The following is a 25,812-nucleotide window of genomic DNA, read 5'->3' as shown; positions in this document are numbered from 1 at the left end:
CGAGTACCTCAGTGTTTTTTCTGTGCTCGACGTAGTAACAGCTCTGTGGCTGAGCCACAATTACTTTGAATTTTTTCTTTTTTTTAGGATATTTTTTATTTTTTATTTTATACACATCCCTTTCCCCCTTCCAAAAGGCAGGGTCAGGGATAGTGCAAGCTGCTGATAGCAGCAGTGGCGTGTCGGTCCTCACTGAATGAGCACCCTCACAGCCACACACAGATCTCCTGCACACTGGCTGGCCGGCGCTTACTGAGAAGCCCCGTCGGAGCCTTACCAAAAGCAGCAGGAGTGCAGGTATGTGAAACGGGGCGGTCAGCTCCCGCTGCCGCCCCGCTGTGTGGGGACATTGTTTTTATGCTGACGCCGGGAACCTCTACAGCCCACCGCCGCTACTCCGGCCATCGCCAGTCCCCACCGCTGCTCCGGCCGTCACCGCTGCTCCGGTCGTCGCCAGCCCCCACAGCTGCTCCGGCCGTTGCCGGCCCTCACCGCTGATCCGGCGCTGCTCAGAGCGCTGCAATACGCGCTCCCTGCTGTCGGTCCCTGCGTCCCAATACCCGGCTCCCGCTGGCGGCCCCACACGCTGCCGCCCGCACTGCACGGAGTACAGGGGGGGGGGGCATTACGGTGATATACTATAAGGGGCATGAGGGGGGATACCCTGCAGCAACAGCAGTATACTAGGCTGCAGGGTTAATTACACAGGATAAATGTCACTTTAAGGTGGTAACCTGTATTGTGGATATAACTTTAAGCATGGCAGCCATTTTAACCATGCTTCCTATGTCTTCCTCTGTGATTCCAGAACGTTCCAGTACTACATCTCTACTCCACCGGAGGCGCAGGGGTGTTAGTGGGAATTTGGGATCACATTTCATAGTACTGGCCACGTGTACTGCACTTGGCCAGATATATATATATATATATATATATATATATATAGAGACACCTTACTACTATTTTACTGAGTCGTGCAAGTGTCTGTTTTTTGTGTATTGTGTTGTCTGTCGCCATAATGAGTAAGGCACCAGCAAAAACTAAAAAGCATAATTGCAAAGTCTGTAGCAGTGTGTTACCGGATGGATCTACCACATGTACAGTATGTTTTGTGGATTCGGTTCAGAATACAATTTCTGCTCCGGTTTTAAAGCCGATTTCCTCACCGAACCCTCCTTGGGAAATGCTAGCCAATGTACTGGCTGGGTTGCAATCAGAATTGACCGCCGCTCGACAGGAGCGGGAAACGGCAAGAGCTGAGTCTAGAATGAGACCGCCAGAACTACCGGAGGCCTCTCAGCCTTGCGAAAGGTCCAAATCCATTTTGGGTAGAGGGGATAAATTTCATATGTCTTATGATTTACCAGTTTCTGCTATGTTGCATTCTGACGATTCCATGCCAGACCTAACGGCACAAGATGAGGGTGAGGAGGGCGAAGTGGAGTCAGATAGTGAGGATTTTAACAGCTCCGGCATTGATAATCTCATCAGAGCGGTGCGTCAGTCTCTGAAGTTTACAGAAACTGAAGAGCCTCTCACAAATGATCAGGTCGTATTTACTAAACGACAAAGAACTCCAATAAGTTTTCCTGTGTCGGAATCTCTTAATCAGATGTTAGTAGAAACACGACAGACTCCAGATAAACGGTTTTCTATACCTCGCAGATTTAAGTCTAGTTACCCGTTTCCAGACTCTGTGACCTGTACATGGGAGAATCCACCAATAGTTGATTCGTCAGTGTCGAAGCTTACAAAGAAATTAACCATACCAGTGCCAGCGGCTACTACGCTTAAAGACCCTTCAGACTGCAAAATAGAAAATATGCTAAAGTCCATGTATGTAGCAGCAGGAGTGCTGCTGAGACCTGGCTTGGTTGGTATCTGGGTCACTAAGGCGCTCATAGTATGGATAACAGAACTTAAGTCTGCCTTACATGACGAACACCTTATACTTCTTGCTGATCAAATGTGTGAGGCTGCAGAGTATCTCTGTACAGCTTCTACTGACGTCTGTCAGCTCACTTCTCGTATTTCATCGTCGCTAGTTACAGCACGACGAGCACTCTGGCTGCGTGCTTGGCAAGCGGAGGCATAGGTCAAACGAGGTATAGAGGCATTACCTTACGATGGCAAGAAGTTGTTTGGTCCTGAATTGGACACATGGATTGCTGAGGCTACGGGAGGTAAGTCTGTTTTCTTACCATTGCCTCCACCGGTATCAAGAAGGAGGTACGCTGGACCTTCGTTCAAATCCTTTAGACCTCAGTCCTTTCGAGGACGTAGCAGAGGAACAGCCACGCCTGCTAGACGTGGTCGTGGACGTGGTTTCCAACAAACCAGCACAAGTCGCCAGGACGCTAAGGTTACCGACAAACCAGTGGCATGACGGGCTACCAGCCCATCTCGGTTCTCCGATTTGTGGGAGCACGCCTTCAGACGTTCCATTTGGCGTGGTTCCACACATCCGCGGATGGGTGGATCCGCAATTTAGTGTTAAAAGGTTACAAAATAGAGTTCGACTGTCTTCCGCCTCTGCGGTTTTTCAAGACAGGATTGCCTCTGTCGGACGACAAGAGGGCGGTTCTGCAAATTGCCATTCAGTCCCTACTGGATTCAGCAGTTTTGATTCCGGTCCCTGTACATCAGCAGGGTCAGGGTTATTAGTCCAGTCTGTTTGTGGTACCGAAGCCGGATGGCTCAGTCAGACCAATATTGAACTTAAAGGGTCTCAATCAGTACGTAACTTACTACAGATTCAAGATGGAGTCTCTGCGTTCGGTGATTGCGGGTTTAGAGCCAAAGGAATTTATGATTGCGCTAGATCTCAAGGATGCGTACTTACACATTCCAATTTGGCAGCCTCATCAGAAATTCTTACGGTTTGCAATACGCCAGAACCATTACCAGTTTCAGGCTCTACCATTTGGCCTGTCGTCAGCGCCTCGGGTATTCACCAAAGTGATGTCTGTGATGATAGCTCATCTCAGATCCCTGGGAGTGACAATAGTTCCGTATTTAGACGATCTGCTCATCAAAGCTCCGTCTCAACAGATGCTTCTCCAACATGCGCTGCTAACGTACGATGTACTGGTTCACCACGGTTGGATTGTCAATTTCAAGAAATCACATCTAATTCCGTCTCAACGCCTTCAATTCCTAGGTATGATTCTCGATACGGTCAATCAAAGAATTTACCTACCACAACAGAAAGTACAAGTTCTACGCCATCTAGTACAGTTAGTGCTCAAGCCACGCACAGTGTCTGTACACTTGTGCATTCGCCTCTTAGGCACAATGGTGGCAGCTTTCGAAGCGCTTCAGTTCGGAAGATTTCACTCGCGTCCATTTCAACTGAATGTGCTCGCCCAGTGGTCGGGCTTGCATCTGCAGATTCACCACAGGGTGAGGTTGTCGCCAAGGGCAAGAGTGTCTCTGCTCTGGTGGCTCAAGGAACACAATTTAACCGCAGGAAGACGGTTCGGAGGCTGGAATTGGATAATTCTAACTACGGACGCCAGTCTCAGAGGTTGGGGAGCGGTAATTCAAAATTGTCAGCTCCAGGGTCTCTGGGCGGATCACGAAAGATTGCTGTCTATAAATGTCCTGGAACTCCGCGCAGTTTACAATGCGCTACGACAAGCAGTGCACATGCTTCGCTCTCAGCCTGTCCAAGTGCAGTCAGACAATGCCACGGCGGTCGCATACATCAACAAACAAGGAGGAACGAGAAGCCGCATGGCAATGCGGGAAGTAGCTCGAATCCTCAATTGGGCGGAATACCACCAGGTGATATTGTCGGCCGTGTTCATTCCGGGAGTGGACAACTGGGAAGCGGATTATCTCAGTCGTCGGGATTTTCATCCAGGCGAATGGGCATTAAATCCAGAAGTGTTTCACATGTTGGTTCAGCGATGGGGTTATCCTCAGGTGGACCTGATGGCGTCTCGACACAATCACCAAACGTTCCAGTATGTGTCCAGAACAAGAGATCCAAAGGCAGTGGCGGTGGGTGCTCTTACTGTCGCGTGGCCGTACAGTCTTGTGTATCTGTTTCCACCGTTTCCGTTGCTCCCTCTGGTGCTAAAACGGATCAAAAGAGAGTCTGTCACAGTCATACTAGTGGCGCCTCATTGGCCTCGGAGAGCTTGGTTCTCGGATCTCCAAGGACTACTCGCAGACGATCCTTGGCCGCTCCCACTACGTCCAGACCTGTTACAACAGGGTCCGTTCCTTTACCCCGATTTAGCACGGCTGCGTTTGACGGGGTGGCTGTTGAGACCGCCCTCTTAAGAAGAGAGGGCATCCCAGAATCGGTTATACCAACCATGTTACGAGCTAGGAAGCCGGTTACGGCAGCTCATTATTACAGAATATGGCGTACCTATATAGGTTGGTGTGAAGCTCGGAAGTTTCCGACATCATCTTTCAAGTTATCCCGCCTTTTGTTATTTCTACAGACTGGTTTAGATGGAGGACTGCGTTTATCTACACTAAAGGTGCAGGTATCTGCTTTGTCAATTTACTTTCAAAGACGATTGGCTCTATTGCCGTCTATACACACTTTTTTCCAAGGTGTCCTCAGAGTTCAGCCTCCATTCATTCCACCTACAGCGCCATGGGACTTGAATCTGGTTTTAGATTTCTTACAGTCTTCATATTTTGAACCCTTACAGCAAGTGGATATAAAGTTTCTCACTTGGAAAAAATTTTTCTTCTAGCCTTAGCTTCGGCAAGGCGTGTTTCAGATTTGGGTGCCTTGTCATGCAAGCCACCGTATTTGGTGTTTCATGATGACAGAGCGGAACTTCGGACGAATCCCGCTTTCTTACCAAAGGTAGTGTCATCTTTTCACATCAATCAACCAATAGTAGTTCCTGTGTTGACAGCACATTCTGGAACTCTGGATGTGGTACGCGCATTACGCGTTTATGTATCCCGAACGTCTTCAGTTCGTAAAACGGATACGTTGTTTGTACTCTATGATGCTGCCAAGATGGGTTGGCCAGCGTCTAAACAAACCTTATCCAGATGGATAAAACTGACCATACGTCAGGCTTACCTTCATGCTAGGTTACAGCCGCCTACATCAGTAACCGCTCATTCCACACGTTCTGTGGGAACTTCATGGGCAGCTGGTCGGGGAGCTTCTACGACTCAGCTTTGCCGTGCGGCTACATGGTCTTCAGTGCACACGTTTGTGCGCTTTTACAAGTTTGATACGTTTGCGGCATCAGCATCTAGCTTTGGCCGCCTAGTGTTACAGGTGCCAAACAGCTCTCCCGCCCACGGGGGAAGCTTTGGTACGTCCCAAGAGTACTCCAGTGACCCCTAGTGGATGAAAAAGAAAATAGGATTTTGGTACTTACCAGGTAAATCCTTTTCTTTGAATCCATAGGGGGCACTGGACGCCCACCCAGAGCAGTTTTACCTGGTTTGTGGTAAGTTCTGAGGATCTTATGGTAACACACTCTCACCGACTGGTTCAAATTATCAAGTGCTGGTTATGGTGTCAACTGTTTAGTTGTCAGTAACGTTATGTGTCAACTCCGTTGTTGTCCGTTATGTTATATGTAATACTCCATTGTCAACCTCTCTATAGTTCCTGTTCGGCTCCGTAAAAAACACTGAGGTACTCGGGGATATGGAGGGGTGGAGTGTGCTAAATTTAAATATTCAGTGCTGTTTCCTACGGAAGCCGTCCATATCCCAAGAGTACTCCAGTGCCCCCTATGGATTCAAAGAAAAGGATTTACCTGGTAAGTACCAAAATCCTATTTTTCATCTTCGGGATTCATAGGGCTCCACAGGGTGAATATCGGGGATGTCCTAAAGCAGTATTTTCAAGGGAGGCGACGCACCTGAGAGGATAACAGAATCCTAAGTCCAAAGAAAGCATCCTGGGATGCAAAGGTATCAAATGAGTTGAATTTTTGAAACGTGTGAATGGGAGATCACGTAGCAGTCTTACATAATTGCTCAGGAGACGCACCATGGCGTGCCACCCATGAGGGAACTGCATACCTAGTAGAATGGGCAGAAATTTAAGTGGGACAGGCAAATTACCTTGATTGTATGCTTGTGCATTAACCATTCTAATCCATCTGGCCAGCGTCTGTTTGTTAGCTGGCCAGCCACACTTGTGAAATCCATAAAGTATGAAAAGAGTCGGATTTTCTGATAGAACTGGTTCGGTCTGTGTAGATACGTAGGGCACTGTGGCCGGAGAGATCCCCAGCCCACGTGGACAATGGTGGCGCGGCACTGAAGGGGTTAACCCTCAGTGACCGGCGCCATATTCAAGGACAATGGGCGCTTGGTGCCACCTTTAAACTGTGCACTGGTGCTAAGCGCAATCTTTAAATGTAGTGTGGGTGCTAGGCACTGGGTATTTAAAAATATATTTAATACTGTGTTTTCACCAATGTTTTATTCAATGCAATAGGCACAGTTGTAGGATTGCACATTTACATTGCATGCAAATGCCAGCACTTAGAAGGAATGTGTAAGCTGTGTTGGTTTTAAAATGCATTTACGTTTGTGGACAAATGGCTTGGAAGCTTCTCACCTAGGAATTGAGATGCTGATGACCCTGGCACCTGGAAAGGGGTGTATGGACAAGCCATTTCTTTGAGATTGAGATGTGTCTCTGTGTAACTTTATAGAAACATGCAGGTGAAAGGATTTGTTTGCTGTCTTCTCTGAATATTGTGTGAACTGGGTTTGCATGGAGATGTTAGAGAAGACAGGAACATGTTAATCAGATTGTGTTTTACAAATGCAAACTAGTGGGTTTCATTCAACAACAGTTTGATGTAACATTTCTTAGGCTGCATTATGTGTGATGCAGATTATGTTTAATTTACAGTATAAGAACGTTGTCTATGTGTGAGAGGGTGAATGCAATTGAAATGCAAGTTACATTTACATTTGTGAAAGAGACAGGAACATGATAATCAGATTGTGTTTGGGAAAGCACACTGGTTTGGTTATATATGAAGAGGAGCAGGAATGTGCTTTATCTAATTCTTAACTTTTGAAATGTAACTTGTATTTATTTATATTTTCTGCGATAACCTGATTGGTTGGAGAAGACAGGGAGGGCTCACCACCCTGTGGTACTGTGTGTAGAACTGAGATAAAAAGAGGATGCCTGTGAGCCTCCAGGTTGTAATTGTACCATCCTTATTCTGCTGGAACATCTTGCTGTATGCTGTTGCCCCTAGCAATAGGGAAGGGTCTTTTTAAAGGCTATTACTGAGCAAATAAACATCATCTGCCTCAAGAAGATTGCTTCATCTTGTAACCTACAGGGTTATGCCAAACATAGCCCCGTCCTCCGGCTGTCCAGGGAAGCACCTAACGTCTCCAAGTTCCGTCTTCCGCCAGCTACCGGTAGAGGCCTAGCAAGTGGCTTGTGGGGATTCGTCAACACCACACAGGTGTGGTAAGGCAGTGCGTCGGCACATACAGAGCAGAACCGTGGTTCCAAACGCCACGGCAGGTTAGGAGTTTGGTGGTGGCAGCATAAACCCGCCCACAGCGCAGTGGGTGGAGTCAGTAACAGGCGGTTACTGACGGTAAGCGGGAATCCCCTATGTGGTCAGGCCTCGTGTGTCCTGACCCTCCAATCTATGCGCAGGAGACGGGACGCGAAAGTGGCGAGTGCTTTCGTACGGGACCATCCTGTCACAGGCACATACTACCATTCTTTTGCTGAAAGATCTGGTGAGACAAATGCCGGGACTTTAATTTTCTGATCAAGGTGAAACCTAGAGACCACTTTAGGAAGGTACCCAGGCCTAGTCCGTAGAACAGTCCGGTCATGATGAAAAATCAGGAAAGGTATATGATAGGAGAGAGCTCCTAAGTCCTCCTGGCAGAAGCAATAGCCAGCAAAAATATTGTCTTAGCCGTCAACCATTTGAGGTCCACTGACTCTAAGGGTTCAAAAGGGAGCTCTTGAAGTGCCTCTAATACTACAGAGCGATACCATGGAGCCACTAGGGGTACATATGGAGGTTGTACACGTATGACCTCTTGAAAAAAAAGTACGTACATCTGGTAGTGTAGCAATTTTTCTCAGAAACCATACTGATAGGGCAGAAATGTGTACTTTCAGAGAAGCAATCCTCTGAAGAAAAGCCAGTATTCTTGATACTTCAAATATAGTTGTATCATAGCCCTTAGAAGCACACCATGTGAAATAAGTATGCCATATTCTATAATATGTGCTGAAGCATGCTTGCGTACCTTAAGCATTGTTTGAATTACAGGGGTTGAAAATCCTTTTGCTCTTAAAAACGGATGATTCAAGAGCTACGCCGTCAAAGACAAATGGTTCAGGTCTGGATGTAGACATGGCCGTTGAAATAGAAGGTCCTATCGCTGACAAAGTTGAAGGGGTTGCCTGAAAGGCTCTGTAGGTTGGAGAACTAGTGCCATCTGGGCCACGCTGGGGCTATCAGAATGAGCTGTCCTTCTTCTTATTTGAATTTCCTTATTACCCTTGGCAGAAGGGATATTGGGGGAAATATATATGGTAGGTCCATTGTACTGCTAGAGCATCCTCAAATGCTTGCGGATCCAGTGACCTGTATCCATGTACTAATACCTTGTGGTTGTGACATGATGCCATTAGATCCACATCTGGCCGGCCACACCTGTCCACTAGTAATTGGAACACTTCTGGGTGGAGAGCTCATTCGCCCTTGTGCACATCCTGACAACTGAGGAAGTCTGCTTCCCAGTTGAGGAGGCCTGGTATGAACACTGCTGATATTGCCAGAAGATGACGTTCGTCCCACATTTAGTATTTTGGCTACCTCTTTCATTGCCCTTTTGCTGCGAGTGCTGCCTTGCTGATTGATATATGCCACTGTTGTGGCGTTGTTGGATTGCACAGGCCTGCCTTGGAGAACGCTGCATGCCAGTTTCAATGCTTTGTATACTGCCCTCAGTTCCAGTACATTGATTGGTAACTGAGACACTGCCAAGCTCCATCTCCCTTGAAATGAGTGTTACTCGGTTACAGCTCCCCAACCGCGAAGGCTGGCGTCTGTAGTGAGAAGCACCCAATTCAGAATCCAGAAGGGGCGACCCCTGTCTAGGTGATTGCTGTGGAGCCACCAAGTTAATAATAGGCGAAACTCCGGAGTCGGAGTTATCTGCCCTTTGAGCTGATGAGGCTGGCCATTCCATTTGGCTATAATCAACCTTGGTAAAGGGTGAGAGTGAAATTGGGCAAATTCTACCATGTCGAATGTAGATACTACCAGGCCGAGGACTTGCATAGCCAAGTGAATTGACACCTGAAGATGGCGAAGGAACCACTGTATTTTGTCCCTTAGTTTTGATATTTTGTTCATTGGTGGAAACAGTCGTTGATTTTGAGAGCCTAGCAGGGCTCCTAGATGTACCATCCTTTGGGACAGTATGAGTGAGGACTTTTTCCAGTTGATAAGCCGTGACTTTGTAGGAAGGCTATCGTTGTTTGTAATTTGCTGTGCAATACTTCCTGTGAACTGGCCAGGAGCAGTATGAGCAGTACAGATGTAGCCATGCTCCTCTTTGCTGCGATGGAGCATGCTGCAACACGGCTTGCCAGGCTCCGAATATCTGCAGCCGGCGATCGCTCCATTAATTTAGTATGGCATTAACCGAGTGATCACCAGCTGCGAATAGTCAGTCTGGCATACCATGCAGCATCGCAGTAAGATAAGCATGGCTACATCTACAATTTTTTCTAATGTCTCATCTTGCCACCTAGTCCTGAGACTTTCTGGAGTTCTATATCAGTCTTGCAACCACTAGAAACTCTCAATTTATTAACGGAGTACCTCTAGTTGCACATCTCTCACATGCCAACTTGCCCATGGGAGACAAGGTATTTCATCATCCGGTTAATTCATATTGTTCTGGATGATGCACTTTACAAACGTTTGTAAGGGTACAGTCTATGCATAACACTTCTTTGCAATCATTAGGTAAATACTTTTCTCTGACGTCCTAGTGGATGCTGGGGACTCCGTCAGGACCATGGGGATTAGCGGCTCCGCAGGAGACAGGGCACAAAAATAAAGCTTTAGGATCAGGTGGTGTGCACTGGCTTCTCCCCCTATGACCCTCCTCCAAGCCTCAGTTAGGTTTTTGTGCCCGTCCGAGCAGGGTGCAATCTAGGTGGCTCTCCTAAAGAGCTGCTTAGAAAAAGTTTTTAGGTTTTTTATTTTAAAGTGAGTCCTGCTGGCAACAGGCTCACTGCAACGAGGGACTTAGGGGAGAAGAAGTGAACTCGCCTGCGTGCAGGATGGATTGGCTTCTTAGGCTACTGGACACCATTAGCTCCAGAGGGATCGAACACAGGCCCAGCCATGGAGTCCGGTCCCGGAGCCGCGCCGCCGACCCCCTTGCAGATGCCGAAAAGTGAAGAGGTCCAGAAACCGGCGGCAGAAGACTTTTCAGTCTTCATGAGGTAGCGCACAGCACTGCAGCTGTGCGCCATTGTTGTCACACACTTCACACCAGCGGTCACGGAGGGTGCAGGGCGCTGCAGGGGGCGCCCTGGGCAGCAATGAGAATACCTTGTTCTGGCTAAAAAATACATCACATATAGCCCCTGGGGCTATATGGATGTATTTAACCCCTGCCAGGTCTCAGAAAAACGGGAGAAGAAGCCCGCCGAAAAGGGGGCGGGGCCTATTCTCCTCAGCACACAGCGCCATTTTCCCTCACAGAAATGCTGGTGGGAAGGCTCCCAGGCTCTCCCCTGCACTGCACTACAGAAACAGGGTTAAAACAGAGAGGGGGGGCACTTATTTGGCGATATGATTATATATATTAAGATGCTATAAGGGAAAAACACTTATATAAAGGTTGTCCCTGTATAATTATAGCGTTTTGGTGTGTGCTGGCAAACTCTCCCTCTGTCTCTCCAAAGGGCTAGTGGGGTCCTGTCCTCTATCAGAGCATTCCCTGTGTGTGTGCTGTGTGTCGGTACGTGTGTGTCGACATGTATGAGGACGATGTTGGTGAGGAGGCGGAGCAATTGCCTGTAATGGTGATGTCACTCTCTAGGGAGTCGACACCGGAATGGATGGCTTATTTAAGGAATTACGTGATAATGTCAACACGCTGCAAGGTCGGTTGACGACATGAGACGGCCGGCAAACCAATTAGTACCTGTCCAGGCGTCTCAAACACCGTCAGGGGCGTTAAAACGTCCTTTTACCTCAGTCGGTCGACACAGACACGGACACTGACTCCAGTGTCGACGGTGAAGAAACAAACATATTTTCCTTTAGGGCCACACGTTACTTGTTAAGGGCAATGAAGGAGGTGTTACATATTTCTGATACTACAAGTACCACAAAAAAGGGTATTATGTGGAGTGTGAAAAAACTAGTTTTTCCTGAATCAGATAAATTAAATGAAGTGTGTGATGATGCGTGGGTTTCCCCCGATAGAAAATTATTGGCGGTATACCCTTTCCCGCCAGAAGTTAGGCGCGTTGGGAAACACCCCTTAGGGTGGATAAGGCGCTCACACGCTTATCAAAACAAGTGGCGGTACCGTCTCCAGATAGGGCCGCCCTCAAGGAGCCAGCTGATAGGAGGCTGGAAAATATCCTAAAAAGTATATACACACATACTGGTACTGCGACCAGCGATCGCCTCAGCCTGGATGTGCAGCGCTGGGGTGGCTTGGTCGGATTCCCTGACTGAAAATATTGATACCCTTGACAGGGACAGTATTTTATTGACTATAGAGCATTTAAAGGATGCATTTCTATATATGCGAGATGCACAGAGGGATATTTGCACTCTGGCATCAAGAGTAAGTGCGATGTCCATATCTGCCAGAAGTTGTTTATGGACACGACAGTGGTCAGGTGATGCAGATTCCAAACGGCACATGGAAGTATTGCCGTATAAAGGAGAAAAAGACAACGTCTTTTCAGCCTCAGTCCTTTCGTCCCCATAAGGGCAAGCGGGCAAAAGGCCAGTCATATCTGCCATGGGATAGAGGAAAGGGAAGAAGACTGCAGCAGGCAGCCCATTCCCAGGAACAGAAGCCCTCCACCGCTTCTGCCAAGTCCTCAGCATGACGCTGGGGCCGTACAAGCGGACTCAGGTGCGGTGGGGGGGTCGTCTCAAGAGTTTCAGCACGCAGTGGGCTCACTCGCAAGTGGACCCCTGGATCCTACAAGTAGTATCCCAGGGGTACAGATTGGAAATTCGAGACGTCTCCCCCTCGCAGGTTCCTGAAGTCTGCTTTACCAACGTCTCCCTCCGACAGGGAGGCAGTAGTGGAAACAATTCACAAGCTGTATTCCCAGCAGGTGATAATCAAAGTACCCCTCCTACAACAAGGAAAGGGGTATTATTCCACACTATATTGTGGTACTGAAGCCAGACGGCTCGGTGAGACCTATTCTAAATCTGAAATATTTGAACACTTACATACAAAGGTTCAAATCAAGATGGAGTCACTCAGAGCAGTGATAGCGAACCAGGAAGAAGGGGACTATATGGTGTCCCGGGACATCAGGGATGCTTACCTCCATGTCCCAATTTGCCCTTATCACCAAGGGTACCTCAGGTTCGTGGTACAGAACTGTCACTATCAGTTTCAGACGCTGCCGGTTGGATTGTCCACGGCACCCCGGGTCCTTACCAAGGTAATGGCCGAAATGATGATTCTTCTTCAAAGAAAATGGACGATCTCCTGATAAGGGCAAGGTCCAGAGAACAGTTGGAGGTCGGAGTAGCACTATCTCAAGTAGTTCTACGACAGCACGGGTGGATTCTAAATATTCCAAAACCGCAGCTGTTTCCGACGACACGTCTGCTGTTCCTAGGGATGATTCTGGACACAGTCCAGAAAAAGGTGTTTCTCCCGGAGAAGAAAGCCAGGGAGTTATCCGAGCTAGTCAGGAACCTCCTAAAACCAGGAAAAGTGTCAGTGCATCATTGCACAAGGGTCCTGGGAAAAATGGTGGCTTCTTACGAAGCGATTCCATTCGGCAGATTTCACGCAAGAACTTTTCAGTGGGATCTGCTGGAAAAATGGTCCGGATCGCATCTTCAGATGCATCAGCGGATAACCCTGTCTCCAAGGACAAGGGTGTTTCTTCTGCGGTGGCTGCAGAGTGCTCATCTACTAAAAGGCCGCAGATTCGGCATTCAGGACTGGGTCCTGGTGACCACGGATGCCAGCCTGAGAGGCTGGGGAGCAGTCACACAGGGAAAAAATTTCCAGGGAGTGTGATCAAGTCTGGAGACTTCTCTCCACATAAATATACTGGAGCTAAGGGCAATTTACAATGTTCTAAGCTTAGCAAGACCTCTGCTTCAAGGTCAGCCGGTATTGATCCAGTGGGACAACATCACGGCAGTCGCCCACGTAAACAGACAGGGCGGCACAAGAAGCAGGAGGGCAATGGCAGAAACTGCAAGGATTCTTCGCTGGGCGAAAAATCATGTGATAGCACTGTCAGCAGTGTTCATTCCGGGAGTGGACAACTGGGAAGCAGACTTCCTCAGCAGGCACGACCTCCACCCGGGAGAGTGGGGACTTCATCGGGAAGTATTCCACATGATTGTGAACCGTTGGGAAAGACCAAAGGTGGACATGATGGCGTCCCGCCTGAACAAAAAACTGGACAGGTATTGCGCCAGGTCAAGAGACCCTCAAGCAATAGCTGTGGACGTTCTGGTAACACCGTGGGTGTACCAGTCGGTGTATGTGTTCCCTCCTCTGCTTCTCATACCCAAGGTACTGAGAATTATAAGACGTAGAGGAGTAAGAACTATACTCGTGGCTCCGGATTGGCCAAGAAGGACGTGGCACCCGGAACTTCAAGAAATGCTCACAGAGGACTCATGGCCTCTGCCGCTAAGAAGGGACTTGCTTCAGCAAGTACCAGGTCTGTTCCAAGACTTACCGCGGCTGCGTTTGACGGCATGGCGGTGGAACGCCAGATCCTAAGGGAAAAAGGCATTCCGGAAGAGGTCATTCCTACCCTGGTCAAAGCCAGGAAGGAGGTGACCGCACAACATTATCACCACATGTGGCGAAAATATGTTGCGTGGTGTGAGGCCAGGAAGGCCCCACGAAGAAATTTCAACTCGGTCGATTCCTGCATTTCCTGCAAACAGGAGTGTCTATGGGCCTCAAATTGGGGTCCATTAAGGTTCAAATTTCGGCCCTGTCAATTTTCTTCCAGAAAGAATTGGCTTCAGTTCCTGAAGTCCAGAAGTTTGTCAAGGGAGTATTGCATATACAACCCCCTTTTTGTGCCTCCAGTGGCACTGTGGGATCTCAACGTAGTTCTGGGATTCCTCAAATCACATTTTAAACCGCTCAAATCTGTGGATTTGAAATATCTCACATGAAAAGTGACCATGCTGTTGGCCCTGGCCTCGGCCAGGCGAGTGTCAGAATTGGCGGCTTTGTCTCACAAAAGCCATATCTGATTGTCCATTCGGACAGGGCAGAGCTGCGGACTCGTCCCCAGTTTCTTCCTAAGGTGGTGTCAGCGTTTCACCTGAACCAGCTTATTGTGGTACCTGCGGCTACTAGGGACTTGGAGGACTCCAAGTTGCTAGATGTTGTCAGGGCCCTGAAAATATAGGTTTCCAGGACGGCTGGAGTCAGGAAAACTGACTTGCTGTTATCCTGTATGCACCCAACAAACTGGGTGCTCTTGCTTCTAAGCAGACGATTGCTCGTTGGATTTGTAGCACTTTTCTAAATCTGTCAAGGCCCATTCCACAAGGAAGGTGGGCTCATCCTGGGCGGCTGCCCGAGGGGTCTCGGCATTACAACTCTGCCGAGCAGCTACGTGGTCGGGGGAGAACACGTTTGTAAAATTCTACAAATTTGATACCCTGGCTAAAGAGGACCTGGAGTTCTCTCATTCGGTGCTGCAGAGTCATCCGCACTCTCCCGCCCGTTTGGGAGCTTTGGTATAATCCCCATGGTCCTGACGGAGTCCCCAGCATCCACTAGGACGTCAGAGAAAATAAGATTTTACTTACCGATAAATCTATTTCTCGTAGTCCGTAGTGGATGCTGGGCGCCCATCCCAAGTGCGGATTGTCTGCAATACTTGTACATAGTTATTGTTACAAAAAAATCGGGTTGTTATTGTTGTGAGCCGTCTGTTCAGAGGCTCCTACGTTTGTCATACTGTTAACTGGGTTCAGATCACAAGTTGTACGGTGTGATTGGTGTGGCTGGTATGAGTCTTACCCGGGATTCAAAATCCTTCCTTATTGTGTACGCTCGTCCGGGCACAGTATCCTAACTGAGGCTTGGAGGAGGGTCATAGGGGGAGGAGCCAGTGCACACCACCTGATCCTAAAGCTTTATTTTTGTGCCCTGTCTCCTGCGGAGCCGCTAATCCCCATGGTCCTGACGGAGTCCCCAGCATCCACTACGGACTACGAGAAATAGATTTATCGGTAAGTAAAATCTTATTTTCTCTGACGTCCTAAGTGGATGTGGAAGTGGTATGCTGGGACTCCGTAAGGACCATGGGGAATAGCGGCTCCGCAGGAGACTGGGCACAACTAAAGAAAGCTTTAGGACTACCTGGTGTGCACTGGCTCCTCCCACTATGACCCTCCTCCAGACCTCAGTTAGAATCTTGTGCCCGGCTGAGCTGGATGCACACTAGGGGCTCTCCTGAGCTCCTAGAAAGAAAGTATATTTTAGGTTTTTTATTTTACAGTGAGATCTGCTGGCAACAGACTCACTGCAGCGAGGGACTAAGGGGAGAAGAAGCGAACCTACCTAACTGGTGGTAGGTTGGGATTCTTAGGCTACTGGACACCATTAGCTCCAGAGGGATCGACCACAGGACCCGACCTCGATGTTCGGTCCCGGAGCCGCGCCGCCGGCCCCCTTACAGAGCCAGAAGCAAGAAGTGTTCCGGAAAATCGGCGGCAGAAGACTTCTGTCTTCAACAAGGTAGCGCACAGCACTGCAGCTGTGCGCCATTGCTCCTCATGCACACCTCACACTCCGGTCACTGATGGGTGCAGGGCGCTGGGGGGGGGCAATATAATACACCTTGGCTGGCAAATCATCACAATATATAGTCCCAGGGCTATATATGTGATAAATTACCCCTGCCAGAATCCATGAAAAAAGCGGGAGAAAAGTCAGCCGAAAAAGGGGCGGGGCTATCTCCCTCAGCACACTGGCGCCATTTTTTCTTCACAGTGCAGCTGGAAGACAGCTCCCCAGGCTCTCCCCTGTAGTTTTCAGGCTCAAAGGGTTAAAAAGAGAGGGGGGGCACTAAATTTAGGCGCAATATGTGTATACAAGCAGCTATTGGGGAAAAATCACTCAGTTATAGTGTTAATCCCTGCATTATATAGCGCTCTGGTGTGTGCTGGCATACTCTCTCTCGGTCTCCCCAAAGGACTTTGTGGGGTCCTGTCCTCAGTCAGAGCATTCCCTGTGTGTGCGGTGTGTCGGTACGGCTGTGTCGACATGTTGGATGAGGAAGGTTACGTGGAGGCGGAGCAGAGGCCGATAAATGGGATGTCGCCCCCTGTGGGGCCGACACCAGAGTGGATGGATAGGTGGAAGGTATTAACCGACAATGTCAACTCCTTACATAAAAGGCTGGATGACGTGACAGCTGTGGGACAGCCGGCTTCTCAGCCCGCGCTTGCCCAGGCGTCTCAAAGGCCATCAGGGGCTCAAAAAACGCCCGTTACCTCAGATGGCAGACACAGATGTCGGCACGGAGTCTGACTCCAGTGTCGACGAGGTTGAGACATATACACAATCAACTAGGAACATCCGTTGCATGATCTCGGCAATGAAAAATGTGTTACACATTTCTGACATGAACCCAAGTACCACATAAAAGGGGTTTTATGTTTGGGGAGAAAAAGCAGCCAGTGTTTTGTTCCCCCATCAGATGAGTGAATGAAGTGTGTAAAGAGCGTGGGTTCCCCCGATAAAAAGTTGCTGCTGGCGTACCCTTTCCCGCCAGAGGATAGGTCACGTTGGGAGATATCCCCTAGGGTGGATAAGACGCTCACACGTTTGTCAAAAAAGGTGGCACTGCCGTCTGGGGATACGGCCACTTTGAAGGAGCCTGCTGATAAAAAGCAGGAGGCTATCCTGAAGTCTGTATATACACACTCCGGTACTATACTGAGACCTGCATTTGCCTCAGCATAAATAGTGCTGCTGCAGCGTGGTCTGATACCCTGTCAGATAATATTAATACCCTAGACAGGGATAATATTTTGCTAACATAGAGCATATTAAAGACGTCGTCTTATATATGAAGGATGCACAGAGGGATATTTGCCGGCTGGCATCCAGAATTAATGCAATGTCCATTCTGCCAGGAGGGTATTAGAGACCCGGCAGTGGACAGGTGATGCTGCCTTTAAAAGGCACATGGAGATTCTGCCTTATAAGGGTGAGGAATTGTTTGGGGATGGTCTCTGGGACCTCGTATCCACAGCAACAGCTGGGAAGAAAAATTTTTACCTCAGGTTTCCTCACAGCCTAAGAAAGCACCGTATTTTCAGGTACAGTCCTTTCGGCTTCAGAAAAGCAAGCGGGTCAAAGGCGCTTCCTTTCTGCACAGAGACAAGGGAAGAAGGAAAAAGCTGCACCAGACAGCCAGTTCCCAGGATCAAAAATCTTCCCCCGCTTCCTCTGAGTCCACCGCATGACGCTGGGGCTCCACAGGTGGAGAAAGGTGCGGTGGGGGCGCATCTCGGGAACTTCAGGGACCAGTGGGCTTGCCCACAGGTGAATCCCTAGGTTCTGCAAGTAGTATCACAGGGATACAGGCTGGAGTTCGAGGCGACTCCCCCTCGCCGTTACCTCACATCAGCCTTGCCTGCTGCCCTCGGCGAAAGGGAGGTAGTACTGGCGGCAATTCACAAGCTGTACTTCCAGCAGGTGAAATCAAGGTACCCCTCCTTCAACAAGGCCGGGGTTACTATTCCAGAATGTTGTGGTACCGAAACCAGACGGTTCGGTGAGACCCATTCTAAAATTGAAATCCTTGAACACTTATATACGAAGGTTCAAGTTCAAAATGGAATCGCTCAGGGCGATTATTGCAAGCCTGGAGATTTTTATGGTATCACTGGACATCAAGGATGCTTACCTGCATGTCCCTATTTACCCTCTTCACCAGGAGTACCTCAAAATTGTGGTACAGGATTGTCATTACCAATTCCAGACGTTGCCGTTGGTCTGTCCCCGGCACCGAGGGTATTTACCAAGGTAATGGCCGAAATAATTATCCCGTACCTGGACGATCTCCTTATAAAGGCGAGGTCCAGGGAGCAGTTGTTCGTCGGAGTAGCACTATCTCGGGAAGTGCTACAACAGCACGGCTGGATTCTGAATATTCCAAAATCGCAGCTGGTTCCTACGACGCGTCTACTGTTCCTGGGTATGGTTCTGGACACAGAACAGGATAAAAACGATTTCTTCCGGAGGAGAAGTCCAAGGAGTTGTCGTCTCTAGACAGAGACCTCCTAATACAAATACAGGTGTCGGTGCATCAATGCACACGAGCCCTGGGAAAGATGGTAGCTTCTTACGAAGAAATTCCATTCGCCAGGTCCCATGCAAGGATCTTCCAGTGGGATCTGTTGGACAAGTGGTCCGGGTCGCATCTTCAGATGCATCGGCGGATAACCCTGTCTCCAAGGGCCAGGGTGTCGCTGTTGTGGTGGCTGCAGAGTGCTCATCTTCTAGGGGGCCGCAGATTCGGCATACAGGACTGGGTCCTGGTGACCACGGATGCCAGCCTTCGAGGCTGGGGGGCAGTCACACAGGGAAGAAACTTCCAAGGACTATGGAAAAGTCTGGAGACTTCCCTACACATAAATATTCTGGAACTAAGGGCCATTTACAATGCCCTAAGTCAAGCTAGACCCCTGCTTCAACACAACATCACAAAGGTCGCTCATGTGAACCGACAGGGCGGCACAAGCAGCAGGATGGCAATGGCAGAAGCCACAAGGATTCTCCGATGGGCGGAAAATCATGTGTTAGCACTGTCAGCAGTGTTCATTCCCGGAGTGGACAACTGGGAAGCAGACTTTCTCAGCAGACACGACCTCCACCCGGGAGAGTGGGGACTTCATCCAGAAGTCTTCCAAATGATTGTACACCATTGGGAAAGGCCACAGATGGACATGATGGCGTCCCGCCTCAACAAAAAGCTACAAAGATATTGCGCCAGGTCAAGGGACCCTCAGGCGATAGCTGTGGACGCTCTGGTAACACCGTGGGTGTACCAGTCGGTGTATGTGTTCCCTTCTCTGCCTCTCTTACCCAGGGTAATGAGAATAATAAGAAGGAGAGGAGTAAGAACTATACTCATTGTTCCGGATTGGCCAAGAAGAGCTTGGTACCCAGAACTCCAAGAAATGATCTCAGAGGACCCATGGCCTCTGCCGCTCAGACAGGACCTGCTGCAGCAGGGGGCCTGTCTGTTCCAAGACGTACCGCGGCTGCGTTTGACGGCATGGCGGCTGTACGCCGGATCCTGAAGGAGGGCATTCCGGAGGAAGTTATCCCTACGCTAATTAAAGCTAGGAAAGAAGTGAACGCAAACCATTATCACCGCATATGGCGGAAATATGTTGCGTGCTGTGAGGCCAGGAAGGCCCCAAAGGAGGAATTTCAGCTAGGTCGATATCTGCACTTCCTACAGTCAGGGGTGACTATGGGCCTAACATTGGGTTCCATTAAGGTCCAGATTTCGGCTCTATCGATTTTCTTCCATAATAGAACTGGCTTCACTGCCTGAAGTTCAGACTTTTGTTAAGGGAGTGCTGCATAGTCAGCCCCCGTTTGTGCCTCCAGTGGCACTGTGGGATCTCAACGTGGTGTTGGATTTCCTGAAGTCGCATTGGGTTGAGCCACTTAAATCCGTGGAGCTACAATACCTCACGTGGAAAGTGGTCATGCTGTTGGCCTTGGCGTCGGCCAGGCGTGTATCAGAATTGGCGGCTTTGTCATGCAAAAGCCCTTATCTGATTTTTTATATGGATAAGGCGGAATTGAGGACTCGTTCCCAATTCCTTCCTAAGTTGGTATCAGTTTTTCATGTGAACCAACCTATTGTGGTGCCTGCGGCTACTTGGGACTTGGAGGATTCCAAGTTACTAGACGTAGTCAGGGCCCTGAACAGTATATGTTTTCAGGACGGCTGGAGTCAGGAAAACTGACTCGCTATTTATCCTGTATGCACCCAACAAGCTGGGTGCTCCTGCTTCTAAGCAGACTATTGCTCGCTGGATCTGTAGCACGATTCAACTTGCACATTCTGCGGCTGGACTGCCGCACCCTAAATCTGTAAAAGCCCATTCCACGAGGAAAGTGGGCTCTTCTTGGGCGGCTGCCCGAGGGGTCTCGGCTTTACAAATTTGCCGAGCTGTTACTTGGTCGGGTTTAAACATTTTTGCAAGAGTCTACAAGTTTGATACCCTGGCTGAGGAGGACCTAGAGTTTGCTCATTCGGTGCTGCAGAGTCATCCGCACTCTCCCGCCCGTTTGGGAGCTTTGGTATAATCCCCATGGTCCTTACGGAGTCCCAGCATCCACTTAGGATGTCAGAGAAAATAAGATTTTACTCACCGGTAAATCTATTTCTCGTAGTCCGTAGTGGATGCTGGGCGCCCATCCCAAGTGCGGATTGTCTGCAATACTTGTTTATAGTTATTGCCTAACTAAAGGGTTATTGTTGAGCCATCTGTTGAGAGGCTCAGTTATATTTCATACTGTTAACTGGGTATAGTATCACGAGTTATACGGTGTGATTGGTGTGGCTGGTATGAGTCTTACCCGGGACTCATAATCCTTCCTTATTGTGTCAGCTCTTCCGGGCACAGTATCCTAACTGAGGTCTGGAGGAGGGTCATAGTGGGAGGAGCCAGTGCACACCAGGTAGTCCTAAAGCTTTCTTTAGTTGTGCCCAGTCTCCTGCGGAGCCGCTATTCCCCATGGTCCTTACGGAGTCCCAGCATCCACTACGGACTACGAGAAATAGATTTACCGGTGAGTAAAATCTTATTTTGACAAGCTCCACAAACATGGGAAATGGGCCTTGCATTTTTTTCTTTAATCTACAGCAGGCTTTTTCAACCAGTGTGCCGTGGCACACTAGTGTGCCGCGACCAGTTGCAAGGTGTGCCGCGGAGCCAGAGCCGTTTCCTGCACCTTCAGAGTGAACTGTTGGCCCGGGCTTTTCTTAGAGGATCAGTTGTGCTCCGGCCATGACCTATGCCTTGAAGATGCGGCTGTGTGATATCATAGGTCACGGCAACAGTGTCTCACCAGCCAGCCCACCCGCCTGCATACACATCTTCCAGTTCCCGCCTGCATCCACAGATTTTCTTGCCCACCCACATACACACCTGCCTGACTGCCCCCTGCTCAGTATTCGCAGCACTCCACTATGAACAACCCCCGCCACTGAGGGAAAGGGAGAAGGACAGCTGACCGGTAGGGGCTAATATTTGTTATTTTATTTCTTCTGTGGGGAGCAATAGGATTTATGTGGGGAGAAATGTGATTGATTGATTTATGTGTGAGCAACATGATTTATGTGGGGAGCAATGGGATTGATTTATGTGGGGATCAATAGGATTTATGTAGGGAGCAACATGATTTATGTGGGGAGCAATGAGATTGGCCTACACAGAAAAAAACAATGTATGTGTGGATTTTTTTTTTTACTGTGAGGGCCAATGTGTGTTTTCTGTTTTTTTCTGTGGGGAACTGATGGTGTGCCTTGGCAATTTTAAAATATTGTTCCGTGTGCCGCGAGTAAAAAAAGGTTGAAAATCACTGATCTACAGCTTCAGTAAAAATACTAAAGAATGGCAGCTGTATTTGATGGCCGTAGCCTTGCAGCTTACTTCATGCTATATTGCTGTTGTAGTGCTCAGTGAAGCAGCAGGTCTAAAGTTTTCAGGTGACTTAACTGTATGATGTTGTCAACTGTATGTTCTGTGCCACCATATGAGCGAACCACAATTACAAAAGTCCTACTAACAATGCCTTTGCTAATTTCTGCAGCTTGCAATACTAACGTGAAACATCTTGAATGCTTACAGGAATTTGAAATAGAAGGAGGTGAATCAGAATATATAAACAGGAACAGAAATATTGTCCATACCATTGACATCTGTTACAATGTTTGGTCAAATGCAGTGCAGTGGATGTAATGCATTTGTTTTGCGGGAGGCGTTCAGCTACTGTCCAATTTGTAAGCAATTTTCTTTGTTGCTAGAGAAGATAGCTAAACTGCGTACTGAGATATGTACCTACCACAGCCCACAGAAGACATTCTGCCTTGACTACTGTGGGCACTGAAAGCCAGACATACCCATCCCACAAGCCGTGCCACTGCAAAACTCATGTGTTGCTCTTGCAGTGCTGAAATGTACAACCAATATAGGGGGTCATTCAGAGTTGATCGCTCGCTAGCTATTTTTAGTAGCCGTGCAAACGCATAGTCGCCGCCCACGGGGGAGTGTATTTTCGCTTTGCAAGTGTGCGAACACCTGTGCAGCCGAGTGGTACAAAAACATTTTGTGCAAAACAGCGACAAAGGTCCCGGAATTTACATCAGATACCCGCCCTGCAAACGCCTGGACACGCCTGCGTTTTCCCAAATACTCCCAGAAAACGGTCAGTTATCACCCATAAACGCCCTCTTCCTGTCAATCTCCTTGCGATCGGCTGTGCGAATGGAATCTTCGCTAGATCCAGTGCACAGCAGCAATGCTCTTTGTGCCCGTACGACACGCGTGCGCATTGTGGTGCATGCGCAGTATTGCCTTTTTTTTACCTGATCGCTGCGAGAATCGGCAGCGAGCAATCAACTCGGAATGACCCCCATAGGTAATACAGAAAAGGTGGGTATGGGGTCTTCTACTAACTATAGGAACATTAAAATTACATTTCCAAACAGGACTGCACTTCTCTTGGGAGATTCCATTATTAGAGGAGTACATCTGGGAAAAGCCACTAAAGTAGAGAAACAAGTAAGGTGCTTACCTGTAGCCGCAGCTCCAAAAGATAAAAAAAAAAAAGCACATGTTAAAAACCGTGAAGAAACAAGAAACTATGGGGAGGTGGATGTCATTGTCCACCTAGGGACAAATGACCTGACTAACTCTGAAGTCATGGCTGTAAAAGATCTATTTAGGAAGTTAGCATCTGCTCTAAAGCAGGTGGCAACCACTGTAACTTTTTAAGAAGTATTGTCAGTACATAGAACTCAATCGCATCAGAAAATAGGATTTTGGTACTTACCAGGTAAATCCTTTTCTTTGAATCCATAGGGGGCACTGGAGTACTCTTGGGTTATGGACTGGGCGTAGCCGGAAATGGCACATATTTAAATATTTAAATTAGTAACTGGCCATCCCCTCCATAATCCCATAGAGCCTTCAGTATTTTTACTGGGCCGAACAGGAGTGATAGAGAGGATGAACCATAGAGAATTACATATAACATTATATGAACCTATAACATTATAATATAATGGTCAACCCTAAAGTTGACACATAACGGAACTGATAAAAATCAGTTGATACCATAACATCGAATGCATTGGTGATAAAGTGTTACCATAAGATCCACAGACCTTACCACAAGACAGGTAAACTGCTCTGGGTGGGCGTCCAGTGCCCCCTATGGATTCAAAGAAAAGGATTTACCTGGTATGTACCAAAATCCTATTTTCTTTTTCATCCACTAGGGGTCACTGGAGTACTCTTGGGACGTACCAAAGTTTCCCCCTTGGGCGGGAGAGCAGTTTGGCATCTGTAACACTAGACGGCCAAAGCTAAATGCTGATGCCGCAAACGTAGCCAACCTGTAAAAGCGCACCAACATGCGCACTGATGGTCATGCACTGATGACCATGTAGCAGCTCGTCTACGCTGTTTCATAGAAACTCCACGACCTGCTGCTCCCGACGTTCCCAAAGAACGTATGGAATGGTCTGACATTGATGTAGGCGGTTGAAGCCCGCTTATGACGTTCACTAGAACGTTTGGAATGGTCTGACCCTGATGTAGGCGTTGTAGCCTATTATGAAGCTAAGCCTGACGTATGACATAAGGACTGCTTGGAAGCCTGTAAAGCCATCTTCACTACATTATAGAGAACAATGTGTCTGTTCTACGTACAATTCTTTGGGTTACATAAACGCGTAGTGCGTGTACCACATTCAAAGTAACTTAAGTTCTCGAACATATTGATAACCGAGGAACTACATTAGTTAAGTGATGCGTGACATTATACGATCTTTGACTGGAACCCGGAATTTGTGCGAAGTTCCGCCCTATGACCATAAAACACCAGATTTGGGGCCTTGTCATGCAAGCCACCCTATGTTAAAACACGCCTTGCTGAGATGCTAAGGCTAAGAGAAAAGCGTTTACCAATTGATAAACGTAACATCCACTTGTTGTAAGAATTCAACAAATGAAGACTGTAAATAAAAAACCTAAAACCAGAGCACGTCCCATGGCGCTGTAGGTGGTAAAACCAGATCACGTCCCATGGCGCTGTAGGTGGTATAAATGGAGGTCGTCTGAGGACACCGTGCCGGAAAGTGTGTACAATCGGCAAAGGAGCCAAACACCTTTGCAGGTAAATTGACATGCAGAGACCTACACCTTGAGTGTAGAATATAATCCTTCACCAAACCCAGTCTGTAAAAATATTAAAAGACGGGATAATTTGAAAATGATGTTGGAAACTTCTGAGCGTCACACCAACCTATAGAGGCACGCTAAACCTTGTGATAATGAGCTGCCGTACTGACTTCCCAGCCCCTAACATGGTTTGTATACCAGACTCTGGAATGCCATCCGTTCTTGAGAGCGCTTTGAACAGCCACCCCGTCAAACGCTGCCGCGCTAAATCGGGGTAAAAGAACTGACCCTAGTGGGACAGGTCCGGACGTGGCGAGAGCAGTGAAGGATCGGCTGCGAGTAGTTCGCGGAGATCCAAGAATCATGGCGTCCGAGGCCAATGTGGCGCCACTAGTATGACTGTCATGGAGTCTTGTATGATCTATTTTAGTACCCGAGGAAGCAGCGTAACCGTTGTAACAGATTCACAACGCTGTACAGCCACGCGATCGTGAGAGCATCAGAGCATCTACAGCTGCTGCCTTCGGAGCCCTTGTACTGGACACCTGGGATGGACACATACTTGGATGTTTTTTTTTTTAATTTGTTTTCTCTGACGTCCTAGTGGATGCTGGGACTCCGTCAGGACCATGGGGAATAGCGGCTCCGCAGGAGACAGGGCACAAAATTTAAAAGTTTGACCACTAGGTGGTGTGTACTGGCTCCTCCCCCTATGACCCTCCTCCAAGCCTCAGTTAGGTTTTTGTGCCCGTCCGAGCAGGGTGCAATCTAGGTGGCTCTCCTAAAGAGCTGCTTAGAAAAAGTTTGTTAGGTTTTTTATTTTCAGTGAGTCCTGCTGGCAACAGGCTCACTGCAACGAGGGACTTAGGGGAGAAGAAGTGAACTCACCTGCGTGCAGGATGGATTTGCTTCTTAGGCTACTGGACACTAGCTCCAGAGGGATGATCACAGGTACAGCCTGGATGGGTCACCGGAGCCGCGCCGCCGACCCCCTTGCAGATGCCGAATAGAGAAGAGGTCCAGAAACCGGCGGCAGAAGACGTCTCAGTCTTCATGAGGTAGCGCACAGCACTGCAGCTGTGCGCCATTGCTCTCCGCACACTTCACACCAGCGGTCACCGAGGGTGCAGGGCGCTGG

Source organism: Pseudophryne corroboree, chromosome 6, assembly GCF_028390025.1.
Source record: "Pseudophryne corroboree isolate aPseCor3 chromosome 6, aPseCor3.hap2, whole genome shotgun sequence".
NCBI lineage: Eukaryota > Metazoa > Chordata > Amphibia > Anura > Myobatrachidae > Pseudophryne > Pseudophryne corroboree.
The sequence above is the reverse complement of the archived record's forward strand: the minus strand, read 5'-3'. Positions refer to the sequence as shown.